The 13,485-nt window shown below is 38.6% G+C and overlaps 1 protein-coding gene across 1 annotated transcript in view; it reads left to right on the top strand.

Annotated features, from left to right (window-relative positions):
• The window catches only part of BICD1 (BICD cargo adaptor 1), a 332,377-nt gene that overhangs the window by 92,464 nt on the left and 226,428 nt on the right, over window positions 1–13,485 (top strand). The gene's annotated exons all lie outside the window — the stretch shown is intronic.

Raw genomic sequence — 13,485 nt, 5'->3', positions numbered from 1 at the left:
CTATGGGGAGGAAGTGGGAGGGGAGCTGCTGCATTGTAAATTTTGGTCAATGACATGAGACAAAGTATATGTGAACTGCTGTATTGAAAAGTGAATTTACTCTGTAATCTTCACTCAAATCCTAATAAAAAAAAATAAAATAAAATAAAAAAACTAGACAAAGCATCCTTGAGAGCCTGCAGTTCAAATCAGAGCTCAGAGGAATTGCAATAAAGATAAATTGGCTTCATGCATATGAAATAGACCGTTACGAGAAGAAAGACTAGAATTACCGGAAGAGATGTTTGAAAAGATACTTGGAATTGACTGTTCAGATTTGCATAAAAAGTATTTGAATAGATGCTCTGCCAGTTTTTCGTTTGGTGTGAAAATTTGTATGACTGCTAGACAACTTAAGCTCTGCCTCAAACTAATTTCCAGCTTGATTGATTTGAAGATATGCAAGGACTCACTTTTTCAAAAACAAAACAAAATAAAAACAAAAGCAAAAAGCAAACGTCTTGCAATCACAGAAGTAGTATATTGGCCCCATGCAGGTATCCTAGAGGGACTTTTCATAAAGAGAAAATTGTAGATAATCTTTATTGAGTTGAGATATTTCTGGGAATTATGAAAAGGCCTATCTCTATTAAATAAAATAAATAAGATTTAAATTATAGATAAGAAATAACATTTTCTTTGTTCCTTTATTTTTCTCTTCCTAATAATAATAATAATAATAATTGTTATTACAAGTGATGCATAGTATTTATGCATAATATTTTTATAAATAATAGTAAGTTATTTTTCCTTTTGAAGTAGGCTCCATTACAGATATTCAATAAATATCCACATGGTTTGTAGATTTTTAATTATTTGAACTTTAGAGAAGCTTATTATTTTTAATAAGATAGAATTGTCTATGTTGTCTTAGTAAGATGAAGTTTGTTTAGTGTTAATATGAACATTCATTTCAGAAGTACTACATTTTTACTCATTTTTCAAAAAATAAGACAAGTATCTTTCTTAATCAAACTGATGTTCTAAAGGAAACCATATCCTAAAGTTCAAAAGCAACCTTAGAGATCCTCTGGGCTAACCAATCCAGGGAGATGAAGTTTTTAAAAGTAAAACTGGAATTGAAAACATCTTAGGCCTGTTTTCTCAACATATACCACCATCTACCCACTGACATTGAGTTGATTTCAACTCACTGTGACCCTATAGGGCAAGGTAGAACTGCCCCATAGAGTTTCCAAGGTTGTAATTTTTATGGAAACAGACACATTTTTTTCTCCCATGGGGCAGTTGGTGTTCAAACCACTCACCTTTCTGTTAGTAGCCATGTGCTTAACCACAGTATCACCAGGGCTCCTCAACACATGTAAACACAAGGAAAAAGGAGAGCACATCAAGTTGGGCAGTGCTAAATGAAGGAAGATCTTATCTATTGAAAGTATGAGGTCTTTTGGAAAATGTCCTTACTTGTGGTTCAAAAAGACACATGTCCAACTGATCAGACTCTGAGGTTCCAGAAATTGTTACAGATTTTATTAAATGACGGTGGCTCCAAACCAGAGACTGTTTATGCTCCCTGCCCCACCCAAGGAAATGTTCGGCAATGTCTGCAGACATTTTTGGTTGTCACCACTTGGGGAATGCTACTGTCATCTGGTGGATACAGAGGCCAGGGATGCCAAATATCCTATAATCACAGGCCCACCCCCCACAACAAAGAATTGTCTGATTTGAAATGTCAGTACTGCTGAAGGTGAGGAACTCTGAGTTAAATAAACCTGGGATTGTATTTTAAAGGAAAATAGGGAGAGCTCCAGGGAATTGATGCTAACTACGTGTGTCGATCCTTTACCAAACACAGTGCCTGAGGTAGGATTATAGACAGGATGCCTGCCTCACTAAAATGATAGGGTTATCAATCAATACGGAGTCCTTTAGGAGCTCTAGTGGTGCAGTGCCTAAGGCATTTGGCCCCTAATCAGAAGTTGGAGGTTCAAACCCAGCAGTTTTTTTTGTTTTTGTTTTTTAAATAGAGTGCCTGGGTTGCACAAATGGTTAAGTGCTCAAGTGCTAACTGAAAGGCTGGTGATTTGATTTCAGTTTTAGAACTGTTGACATAGGACAAGTTTCTTAACCTCTCTAGGCCTCAGTACCAGATTTGTAAAGTGGAAGTAATAATATTCTGAATAGTTTTGTGAAAATTAAATGAGATAGCATAAGTGCTTGGCACAGGCAACTGCCAGTAAAGTATGGCTAATATCTACGTAGAAATGAAATTGAAAGGCTGTACACTATAATGTTCCCATTAGTTATCACTGGGAGATGGGTTTTAACTTTGTCTTTCTTAGATTGCATTTAAAAATTTTCTACCATAATGTGCTAATGTTGGTAGCGTAGTGCCTAAGGCACTTGACTGCTAACCAGAAGGCTGGAGGTTCGAACCCACCAGCCACTCCTTGGAAGGAAGGCTAGACAATCTACTTCTGTAGTGATACTGCCTCGGAAACCCACGGAGGAGTCACTATAAGTTGGGTCTGACTCGATGGCACATAGCAACAACAATGTGTTGTTGTTAGGTGCCGTCAAGTTGGCTCCAATTAATGGTGACCCTGTACAACAGAACAAAATATTGCCTGGTTGTGTGCTATCCTGAGAATCTTTTTTATACTTGAGCCCATCATTGCAGCTACTGTGTCAATCCATCTTGTTTGAGGGTCTTCTACTTTTTTGCTGACTCTCCACTTTATCAAGCATGGTATCTTTCTCCAAGGAATGGCCTCTTGTGACAACATGACCACAGTAGGTGAGATGAAGTCTGGCCGTTCTCTCTTCCAAGGAGCATTCTGGCTGGACTTCCTCCAGGACAGATTTGTTTGTTTTTCTCACATTCCATGGTTATTTTCAGTATTTTTCGTCAGTGCCACAATTCAAAAGCATCAACTCTTCTTTGGTCTTCCTTATTCATTGTTCATCTTTCACATGCATATGAGAAAATTGAAAATATCATGGCTTGAGTTGCTGTTGTTGTTAGGTGCTGTCGAGTCGTTTCCGACTCACAGCGACCCCATGCACATCAGAATGAAATACTGTCCGATCCTGCACCAGCTCCATGATCCTGCTATACTTGAGCCCATCATTAAAGCCACTGTGTCAGTTCATCTCATTGAAGGCCTCTCCCTCTTTTGTCGACCCTCCACCCTACCAAGCATGACATCCTTCTCCAGGGAATGGTCCCTTCTGACAACACGACCAAAATAGGTGAGACGAAGTCTGGCCATTCTCACTCCAAGGAGCATATCAGGTGCACTTCCTCCAGGACGGATCTATTAGTTCTTTTAGCAGTCCATGGTACTTTCAGCATTCTTCGCCAGCACCACAACTCAAAAGCATCAACTCTTCTTCGGTCTTCCTTATTCATTGTCCAGCTCTCACATGCATACGAGGTGATTGGAAATATCATGGCTTGTGTCAGGCGCACCTTAGTCCTCAAGAAGACATCCTTGCTCCTCAGCGCTTGAAACAGTTCCTTCATGGTTGACCTTCCCATGCTACATGTCATCTAATGTCCTGACTGCTGCTTCCATTGGCATCGATTGTAGAACCAAGCAACGTGAATTTTTTGACAACCTCAATCTTCTCTCCATTTATTGTGATGCTGCTCATTGATCCAGGTGTGAGGATTTTTGTCTTCTTTATATTGAGACATAATCCATACTGCATACTGTGTTTTTCAACCTTCATCAGTAAGTGCCTCAAGTCATCCTCACTTTCAGCAAGCAAAGTTGTATCATCTGTGTATCTCAGGTTGTTAATGATTCTTCCTCCAATCCTGATGCCACATTTTTCTTCATATAGTCCAGCTTCTCGGATTATTTGCTCAGTATGTAGATTGAATAAGTGTGGGGAAAGGATACAACCCTGACACACTCCCTTCTTGATTTTAAACCATGTAGTATCCCCTTGTTCCATTCGAATGACAGCCTCCTGGTCCATGTACAGGTTCCTCATGAGTACAATCAAGTGTTTGGGAATTCCCATTCTTCTCAATGTTATCCATAATTTGTCATTATCCACACAATCAAATGCCTTTGCATAGTCAATAAAACACAAGTAAACATCTTTCTGGTATTCTTTGCCTTGAGTCAAGATCCATCTGACAACAACTATGATATCCCTTGTTCCATGACCACTTCTGAATCTAGCTTGCACCTCTGGAAGTTCTCTGTCAATATACTGCTGCAAATCTTAGTCTTCAAAGTGACAACTTTGTTCTTTAACACTTTAAAGAAGTCTTTTGTAGCCAATTTTCCCAGTGCAATACAATGTCTGATTTCTTGACTGCTGCTTCCATGGGTGTTGATCATGGATCCAAGTAAAATGAATCTTTGACAACTTAAGTCTTTTCTCCATTTATCATGATGATGCTTATTGGTCCAGTTGTGAGGATTTTCATTTTCTTTATGTTGAGTTGTAATCCATACTGCCGACTGTGGTCTTTAATCTTCATCAAGTCCTCTTCACTTCTTGCAAGCCAGGTTGTGTGGTCTGCATATTGCAGGTTGTTAATGAGTTTTCCTCTAATCCTGATGCTGCATTCTTCCTCATATAGTCCAGGTTGGGTATTACTTTTATAATAAGAAGAAACTTATTTTCAGTCAACTCAAGAGGAAACTTCAATTTCTATATCACAAATTCAAAATGTTTTCTTTTCTTTCCTACAGTCAACTTTAGGTTACCTAGGTCAGAAAATGATCAGATATTTTCATAAACTACCCAGTTCATGAGTGTCTGGGAAAATGTGGCTCTTTGTTTTTGGAATGTAATGAAAATGAGAAATAAAATGGTTGTCAGTTTTTTGAGATAACAAAAGTAATGGTGCATTTATGACAGACTGGAGAATGGATTACATGATTTAGTTTTAAAGAAGTTATTCATACATATTTGTGCTTTGCTTAGACTTTAAGATGATTTCTCTTTCTGTAGGTACACTTTTATATGAACGTGCCTCAAAATCATTTTTTTTAATCTGGGTTTTTCCTATTCCCAGGTTGTATGTGATTAAGGGAAACCCAGTAAGAGTCTTGTGTAGTGATTAAGAGCACAAAGTGTGGAACCAGACCTTTGGCAAGTTACTTAACTTCCTTGCACTTTAACTTTCTCATCTTCGCAAAAGGGAACAAAAATATCCTCATAAGGTAATGTTGTTGTTATGTGCCGTTGAGTTGCACCCGACTCATAGTGACTCCCCCTTGAGTTTCCAAGGCAGTATCACTACGGAAGTAGATTGCCCAACCTTGCTTCCGAGGAGTGTCTGGTGGGTTTGAACCGCTAGCCTTCTGGTTAGCCTTAAGCACTATGCTACCAGAGGTAATACAAAGGTTAAAAGGAGATATATATCTCATCTCTAAATAATACCTGGCCCATAAGAGGTCCTATGTAAATGCTTTCTATTAGTGCTGAAAGTTGGACATATTTTAAAATTTCTTCTTTTTTACCTATTGCAGAGGAGAAAGGTAAAACACTAACCTTGATAAAACACAACTGATTTAGGTCGACATTTGCCAGCACAAAAATGGCAAATATCAGACTGCTGTATGTTAATTAGTTCAATTACGTAGGAGTGCATTCTGCGGCTTATTTTACATCAGAAGGTCCCATTGTTTAGAACTCAGCTACTAGTGCCTTTCCAAGTTGTAGTCTTGGTCAGATGCCTTCCTTGCCTTCCATTCTTTGTCAAGGAGAGACTCCTATTTATGTTTGAATCATGAGATAAAGCCTGAAAAGCACACTTCTGTGGGACTGTTGGTAGGAGAGTGAAGGACTCAAAGTTCTCTTTGTCCTGGTGTAAGTTCTTTGTTTTCTACTCATTTTGTCTTACTTTTGGTCTAGGAGAGCCTTCCGCTTTAAGGGCCTAAGCTTAGGACTGAGGAACAAGACCAGGTGAGGGTCCAGGGGCAAGGAATGGAAGCAGGCTGTCCTGGGCCTTGAGGGGAAAGAATGGCAAGGGTAAGGGCTCAGGTTGGAGTGGGGGACTGGAGACTGAGATGAGAACAGTTACTGAACATTTAGCTGACAGGAGCCAGAAAGTCATATAACAGTGGTCCATGACTGGTAACTTTTGCTTCAGCTATGCTCGATATCTATGATGTAGAAATTCAACTATGAACTGGGTCAGGTTCTGAGTGGATCCAAATGGATTCTTGAAGAGAATCCTGAAGTTGCATCCATCTCCAGAGCAGCCCATTTCTGTGAGGAGATTGGACAGCCTTCCACCTGGATGTGAATCCTGGTCAAGGGCTGTCATTTCCCTAACAGATGTGGGCTCAGCGATTAACCCTGCTGAATTAAAGGATCTGGGCTTAATCAGCATTCCAGGTTCAGACAGGAAATTACAGTTGTTCTTCTTGTTATGTGTCGTCCAGTCGGAACCGACTCATAGCGACCCCTCCTTGGGTTTCTGAGGCAGTATCACTACTGAAGTAGATTGCCCCATCTTCCTTCCGAAGGAAATTACAGTAGTTGCTGTCAATTTCCCCAATTTCAGTTGAAAAAAATTACTTTTAAGAAAAATAAAAAACAGTATTTACTCTGATACTTAGTTCCCACACAATAAATATTTGTTGATTTGTTGAAATCTATTCTAGGTATTTGATTCTGTGTTCTCTGGGGTAGTACCTTTTGAACTCTGCCCCAGGAGCCTTTGAAGCTGTTGAAAGGAGGAGAGAGTGGAGGAAGGAATGGAAGCAGCTCTGCCTTGATCTGTTTTATATCCTAGACTTCTCTTGAAGATTCTCTTTAAAGAAAAGGTTTCTCTGCTAACCACACTTTGAAAACCACTACTGGGAGTTCTGGTAGTGTAGCGCCTAAGGCACTTGACTGCTAACCAGAAGGCTGGTGGTTCCAGCCCACCAGCCACTCCTCGGAAGGAAGGTTGGGTAATCTACTTCTGTAGTGATGTTGTTGTTATTGTTATGTGCCATCAAGTCGGACCCGACTCATAGTGACCCCTCCTTGGGTTTCCAAGGCAGTATCACTATGGAAGTAGATTGCCCAACCTTCCTTCCAAGGAGTGGAACTGTAGATAAATGACACCTCCTTACCTTGGATTGCCTAAGTCACTGGCAAGCTTCTCTGTTACTTTAGCTTCCCAAAGAAACATCTCCACTCAATTGTGTTTCAAAGATAGGCTTTTAAATTATGCTTAAGGTTTATGTAAGAACAAACTTTTATTGTGAAACTGTTGTTTAGGATTTGGGTCCTTTTAGCAAGTGTTCTCCATGAAATGTATCTCTTGAACTTAATCCTAAGAAAAACTCTGTTTCATTAGCGAATTAATGTAATTCCTCCACTCTGACAAAGGAAATTATGTAAATATCATATTTTTAACTTTTCTTTAGACATTCTGAAATTCTGAGCTAAGTTTTACGTTTAATCACAGAAATGGTATCAACTTTTAACATTGGAATATTTATTTTCTCTTTGTTCTTGCCCTATTACCCTCTGGTTTCATTTTTTTAATTTCAGTCTTACTGTATGTGCCTTTTTGTCAGCAGCGTCAAATGCATTTTGGAATGAGACAGGATATAAATTCAATGAATAAAATATATTTAAACCACTTACGAGCAAAACCTTGGGACAGTGCCTAAACATAACTTATATAAAAGATCTGGTTCCCTACCTTCTGTGGGAAAATTGTTTGCTCATTTCCCTGTACTCTTAAAAGATTATAGAATTTTAGTTAACATATTACAGGACTTACGGAGTTAGAGTCTGTGTTTACAGCAGATGAGGTCACCTTTGCAGTGTTGCTTTATGGATTGTGGAGTTATTAGTTGGACTGGCATAACTTTGTGTGATCATAATTTGGCAGAGTCTTCTCTTAGTGTTCTGTGCTGCTGTAACAAAAAATGGTGAGTGGCTTTAAAGAACGGAAATTTGCTTTCTTCCTGTTCTGGAGGCTGAAAGTCCAAATCACCATGTTGATTCTTTTTGTGGGTCTCTCTTATAGTTTCTGGTGTCTGCTAGCAATCCTTGGCATTCCTTTGCTTATAGACTAGTCCTAACATGGCATCTGCCTTTCCCCCTGTGTATGTCTTTGTGTCTATTCTGCTCTTTTTGTGACTCGAAGTGATTAGGCGTCGTCGGGCCCACCTAGGGATGACTTCATTTGGAAAACCTATTTCCAAATGGTCCTATTTACAGGTACAGGAGTTAGGACTTTCACATTTCTTTTTGGTGGACACAGTACAGTCCATAACAGGCGATGAACAGTTTGAACATAGAATATTGGACCATTTAATTTTGGAATTTGAAGTGATGTTAGAGGTTAGCTAGTACAGTGATTCTTAACCAGGAAGACATTTGGTCATATCTGGAGACATTTTTGGCTTTTATGAACTGGGAGGATGATACTGGCATCTAGTGGGTAGGGCCAGGGGTGCTGCTAAACATCCTTCAATGCACAGGACAGCCACAGCTTTCTCAACAAAGAATTATGCTGCCCAAAATGTCGGTACTGCTGAGACTGAGAAACTCTGAACTAGTCCAATCTCCTCATTTTCCAGTTAAACTGAGGCCAGAGATTTAAGAGACTTGCCCTTTAAGTATAAGATTAGAATATAATTACCAAAATTAGTTTTGAAGATAGTGAGACGTTGGGACAGAGATGTCTTCTGTGGTAGACTGTTCTCAGAAATTCAGTGCCTCTCTTCTCTACTGGAAGTTTACACATTGCCACCTTGAGGACTCAGATATGGCTATTTGTCTTGTTTTGGCCCCTGAAATGTGAGCAGAAGTGTGATTGGCAGCGTTCCAGGGAGAGGTAGCTCTGTCAGGTAGAGTGAAGGGGACATGAGCCATAGCCTACCCTGGTGGAGATGTGGTAGGAACTAGAAATAAACTGTTACTGTTGTTTTAAAAATGTAATCACATTAAAAATTAGGTCCCTGGGAAGTGTGATATACAGTATTATCATGTAGAACAGGGTTTTGATGTGTGTTCCCTGCTTTTATAATTTAATGTCTGCATAGACAGCATTCAGTATTTTTTTTCTTAGTATTATATGGTACCTCAGTCAGGGCTCCCTTTGTTCACAACCATCTGGGTTAAACAGTAACACGTCATAGTCTTTTATGACTGGGATAATGAAAACCAAATAAATGAAACTCACTGCCCTCAAGTCAATTGCAACTCATAGTGACCCCTCCTTAGGTTTCCGAGGTGGTATCACTACGGAAGTAGATCGCCCAGTCTTCCTTCTGAGGAGTGACTGGTGGGTTTGAACCCCTAGCCTTCTGGTTAGCAGACACGTGCCTTAGGCACTATGCCACCAGAGCTCCCTGGGATAATATAAATGCTTTTTTTCTTTTGTCATTTGTGTATTTATATGTTTTAAATTATTGTACTAAAACTGTTGAAAATGAGCTCTAGACAGTAAGACTTTCTTTGCCTTCTCCCTTGCACTGCATCAGTTTTCCCTTCTCTCTTGTCCTTTCTTTTATATTTATTTCTACTCAGGATTGAACACTAATGCACACATTGCTGGCTGTTTTTTTCTACCTATGTATGCTAAGTCTAAGGAGCTCGGTGGCACTGTGGTTGAAGCATTGGGCTGCTAACCAAAAGGTTAGCAGTTTGAACCCACCAGGTGCTCCATGGGAGAAAGATGGGGCAGTCTGCTTTTGGGATTATTTACAGCTTTGGAAACCCTATGGGGGCAGTTCTGCTCATTCTATAGGGTCACTATGAATCAACTCAGTGGCAGTGTTTTGTTTTGTTTTGGTGGCTAGTCTAGAGCAACCAGTTTCCCAAGGAGAAGGGAATAAGTGGCTAATGAAGAATGCTGATTATGATAATTAGAACACAGGCTAACTTGAGAGGGTGGAGCTACCTTGCTTTTTCCATACCAGGTAACAAGTTATATGGTGGTGAAAAGTAAGATTCCTTTATTCTAAAATCTTAGCCTTGCAGGGAAATAGACTTGCAAGTAAGCTAGTTTGTCTTCTCCTGCCTAAACTCACATTTGAATCTCTTATCTTACAGCTTCAATAACAAACAGAAAACAGACTCACTGCTATCAAGTTGATTCTGACTCCTAGCGACCCCCTTTGGGTTTCCGAGGCAGTAAATCTTTATGGAAGTAGATTGCCCAGTCTTCCTTCCAAGGAGTGGCTGTTAGGTTTGAACTGCCACCCTTCTGGTTAGCAGTCTGTTGCCTTAGGCACTATGCTACCAGAGCTTTTACAGTTTCAATAGTGAAGAAAATATCCTCCCAGAGAGAAAGCAGTAAGAAATCCAGAGTCCAGGATTTAGAGTAGATTTGGCTGAATTCACATTCCTTTTGTGGTTCCCACCTCCTCTGCCCATAATAGTCCTTCCCACAACTCTAAGTATTTCAAAGGTGAGGAGAACTCAATCTCTTTTACCTTGAACATTGAGGGAATCCTAAGTGTTCAGCCTTATAATCCTTCAGAGCCTTTATGAGTGGTTAGTGTCATTCCCCAAAGAGGCTGACATGAGTAACACAGACCATTCATCCATTCCCTTGGAGCTTACCATGTGGCAGGCACTGTTTTGATGTCCAGCGCTTAAATGACAAACAATAAGGCCTTTGCTTTCAAGGTGCTTGGAGTCTGGTCATTATATTAATTTCTATTCCATACTATGCCCCAGGCCAAGTCATCCTTTGTTCTGTTTCTCATCTTTAATTATTTGTTGTTCAGTTATTGTTTATACCAGTTGACAGCATAACCCAACTAATTCCAGCAACAGAAAATGCTCCAGCTTACCACCCACTTTTCTGCCAGCTGGTAAGCCAAGCAGAGCTCCAACTGACTACCTTCTGACTCCTAAATACTAAGTTTCACTGGGACTGCTTAAACCTATGCCCTGCTCACCTGATTGGCTATCCCATCACTAACTGCTGGGTAGCTGAAATAAGTTTGGTGTCAGCTAATCTCAGCAACTATCTATGATGATGTCAGCTTAAGTAATCATTCTTTAAATACTCTCTTGAGAAAGAAAATAGCTTCTAGAGTCTTGTCTATCTAGTTTTAACACCTTTTGAATTTTGCCTTTTCCTGTACAAGTACAGTAGCTTAAAGACAGAGCAAACATCCATGTAAGCCACAAAGAGCCTTGTTTCAAATCTGATTCTTGTCAATTTTAGAAATTTTTAGCCATTTACTTAACTTTGGTTTTCCTCTCTAAAAAATTATTCAACTTTTGTTTTAATCCTTGTCAAATTTATTTACCAGAGAGTTTTCTAAGGAACTTGCACGTATTTGGAATTCAGTAAATATTAGTTGGATAAATGAATGTAAACTCCTTAGGAATGGCTTATTCCACAAATAGTCTCTTCTTAAAAGACATCCAGAAACTATTTATCTATGAACACATACACAGACACACAAAAACTAAAAAAAAAACCCAAAAAACAAAAGAACAGTCTTGGTCTTCCCTCAGAATTTTAAAGCAGCTTTTATACGATGATCTAGAACATAGATTTGAGGCAGGAATAAAAAGGCGTCATCACATTTTTCTGTTGGGTGGTTCGTTGTTTTTCCAATGAATCTGTAGGAGTCCTTTGTCTATTATGAATATTAACACTTTGGCTTGAAAATAGTTTGTCTTTCTGCCCTGTTTCTCCATGAGCTTTATTTTTTGCTTCTAAAAATTATAAGATGTTTACATAATCAAATAAATGCATTTTTCCTTTCTAGTTCCTTTGTTTTCTACTTTATACCAAAATGTTTACCAGATCTCTAGGCTATATAAATCTTCTAAAATTTTAAAATTGTATTTTCCAATTAAATCTTTCCACTGGAATCATTCTGTATTTATTTTCTTCCAGTTGGATAGACAGTTGTGTCAGGATAATTAAACCGTTCTGCCCGAATGAAATTAATGGCCATCGCTGTCTACGCTCACAGCTTCTCCCAGATTTATGCTGTGCTCCACTAGTCTGTTTCCTTTAGTTAGGCCAATATCATAATGTTTGAAACATTATCTTTAAAGGACATTTTTAAGTAGTAATATATGTGGACTCACTTCATTATTCTTGTTTTTGAAAACTTTATTTCCAGGTTTTTATATTTTTAATTATGTGTAATCGTATATCATTTAAATCACTTATCTCCAAAACTCTATTGTGATTCTAACTGGAATTGCATTAAATCTTCTGATTAATAAGCATGAAATGTGTTTCCTTTTATTCTTTAATTAATTTCAGTATGGGCTTTATAGTTTCTTCATGTAGGGATTGTATCTTTCTTAAATATTTTGTAGTTTTGATGTAAATGGAATTTTTAAAATTTTCCTTTCTGTTGGTTATTGTTAGAATAGAGAAAAGCTGTTGATTTTTCTTATTAGCCTTTTATTTATTTTATAGCATTATTTGCAAGAATTTATTAGTTCACTTATTATTTTTAATCTGTCTCTTCTTTTGAATGTAAGTATAAGATGGATTGTACCTATCTTGCTTACTCTTTTACCCTTAACCTTCAAGTAGATGACATGAGTAAGTGAATGAATGTTGTTGTTGTTATGTGCCCTTGAGTCAGACCCGACCCATAGCGACTCCTTCTTGGGTTTCCAGGGCAGTATCACTACGGAAGTAGATTGCCCCATCTTCCTTCCAGGGAGCGGCTGGTGGGTTTGAACCGCCAGCCTTCTGGTTAGCAGTCAAGTGCCTTAGCCACTACGCTACCAGAGCTCCCAAGTGAATGAATAGCCCCCTTTAATAAGAATTTGAGAGGAGATTCTGCAAACTACTTTCTCTTTTCTTTCTTTTCACTTGTATTTCTAACATATACTAAAACTAACATTCTTGGATTCCTGCTACCACTAAATTGATAAGATCCCCCAATTTTTTCTTTAGCTTTCTTTTTTAATACCTTTATTGATATATATTTTACGTATTATAAAATGCACTCATTTCATGTTCAGTGCTTTTTAGAAACTATACAGGGTGGTGCAGCCGTCACTATAAATCACCTTTTGAGCATTTTCATCCCCCTGATGAGACCCCTCATGTTCAAACAATATTTTGTCTATCCATTCACTAGTTGGTAGCCATTTGAGTTATTTCTAGTTTTTGATTATTTTGAGTAATGCTGCTATGAACATTCTATGTGCAAGTGTTTGTGTGGATATACATTTTCTTTTTTTCCATCTATTTTATGTTAATATGATTGTGCAATTATGGACAGTGTTTGCTTTTTAAGCTTATAGGGAAAAAAAGCAGAAGTTATTTTTAAGAAATATGAATTACTAAAGCATTTACCAAAAAACACCAAACTCACTGCAATCAAGTTGTTACTGACTCATAGTGACCCCATTGGGTTTCCAAGGCTATAAATCTTTACGGAAGCAGATTGCTTCATCTTTCTTCCATGGAGTGGCTGGTGGGTTTGAACCCCACCAGGGAGCTCTGGTAGCATAGTGGCTAAGACACTTGCCTGCTAACCAGACGGCTGGCGGTTCAAACCC

The sequence above is a fragment of the Orycteropus afer genome, unplaced genomic scaffold (assembly GCF_000298275.1).
Source record: "Orycteropus afer afer isolate SDZICR_OR568_19922 unplaced genomic scaffold, OryAfe1.0 scaffold00100, whole genome shotgun sequence".
Lineage (NCBI taxonomy): Eukaryota > Metazoa > Chordata > Mammalia > Tubulidentata > Orycteropodidae > Orycteropus > Orycteropus afer.
The sequence above is the reverse complement of the archived record's forward strand: the minus strand, read 5'-3'. Positions and strand labels throughout refer to the sequence as shown.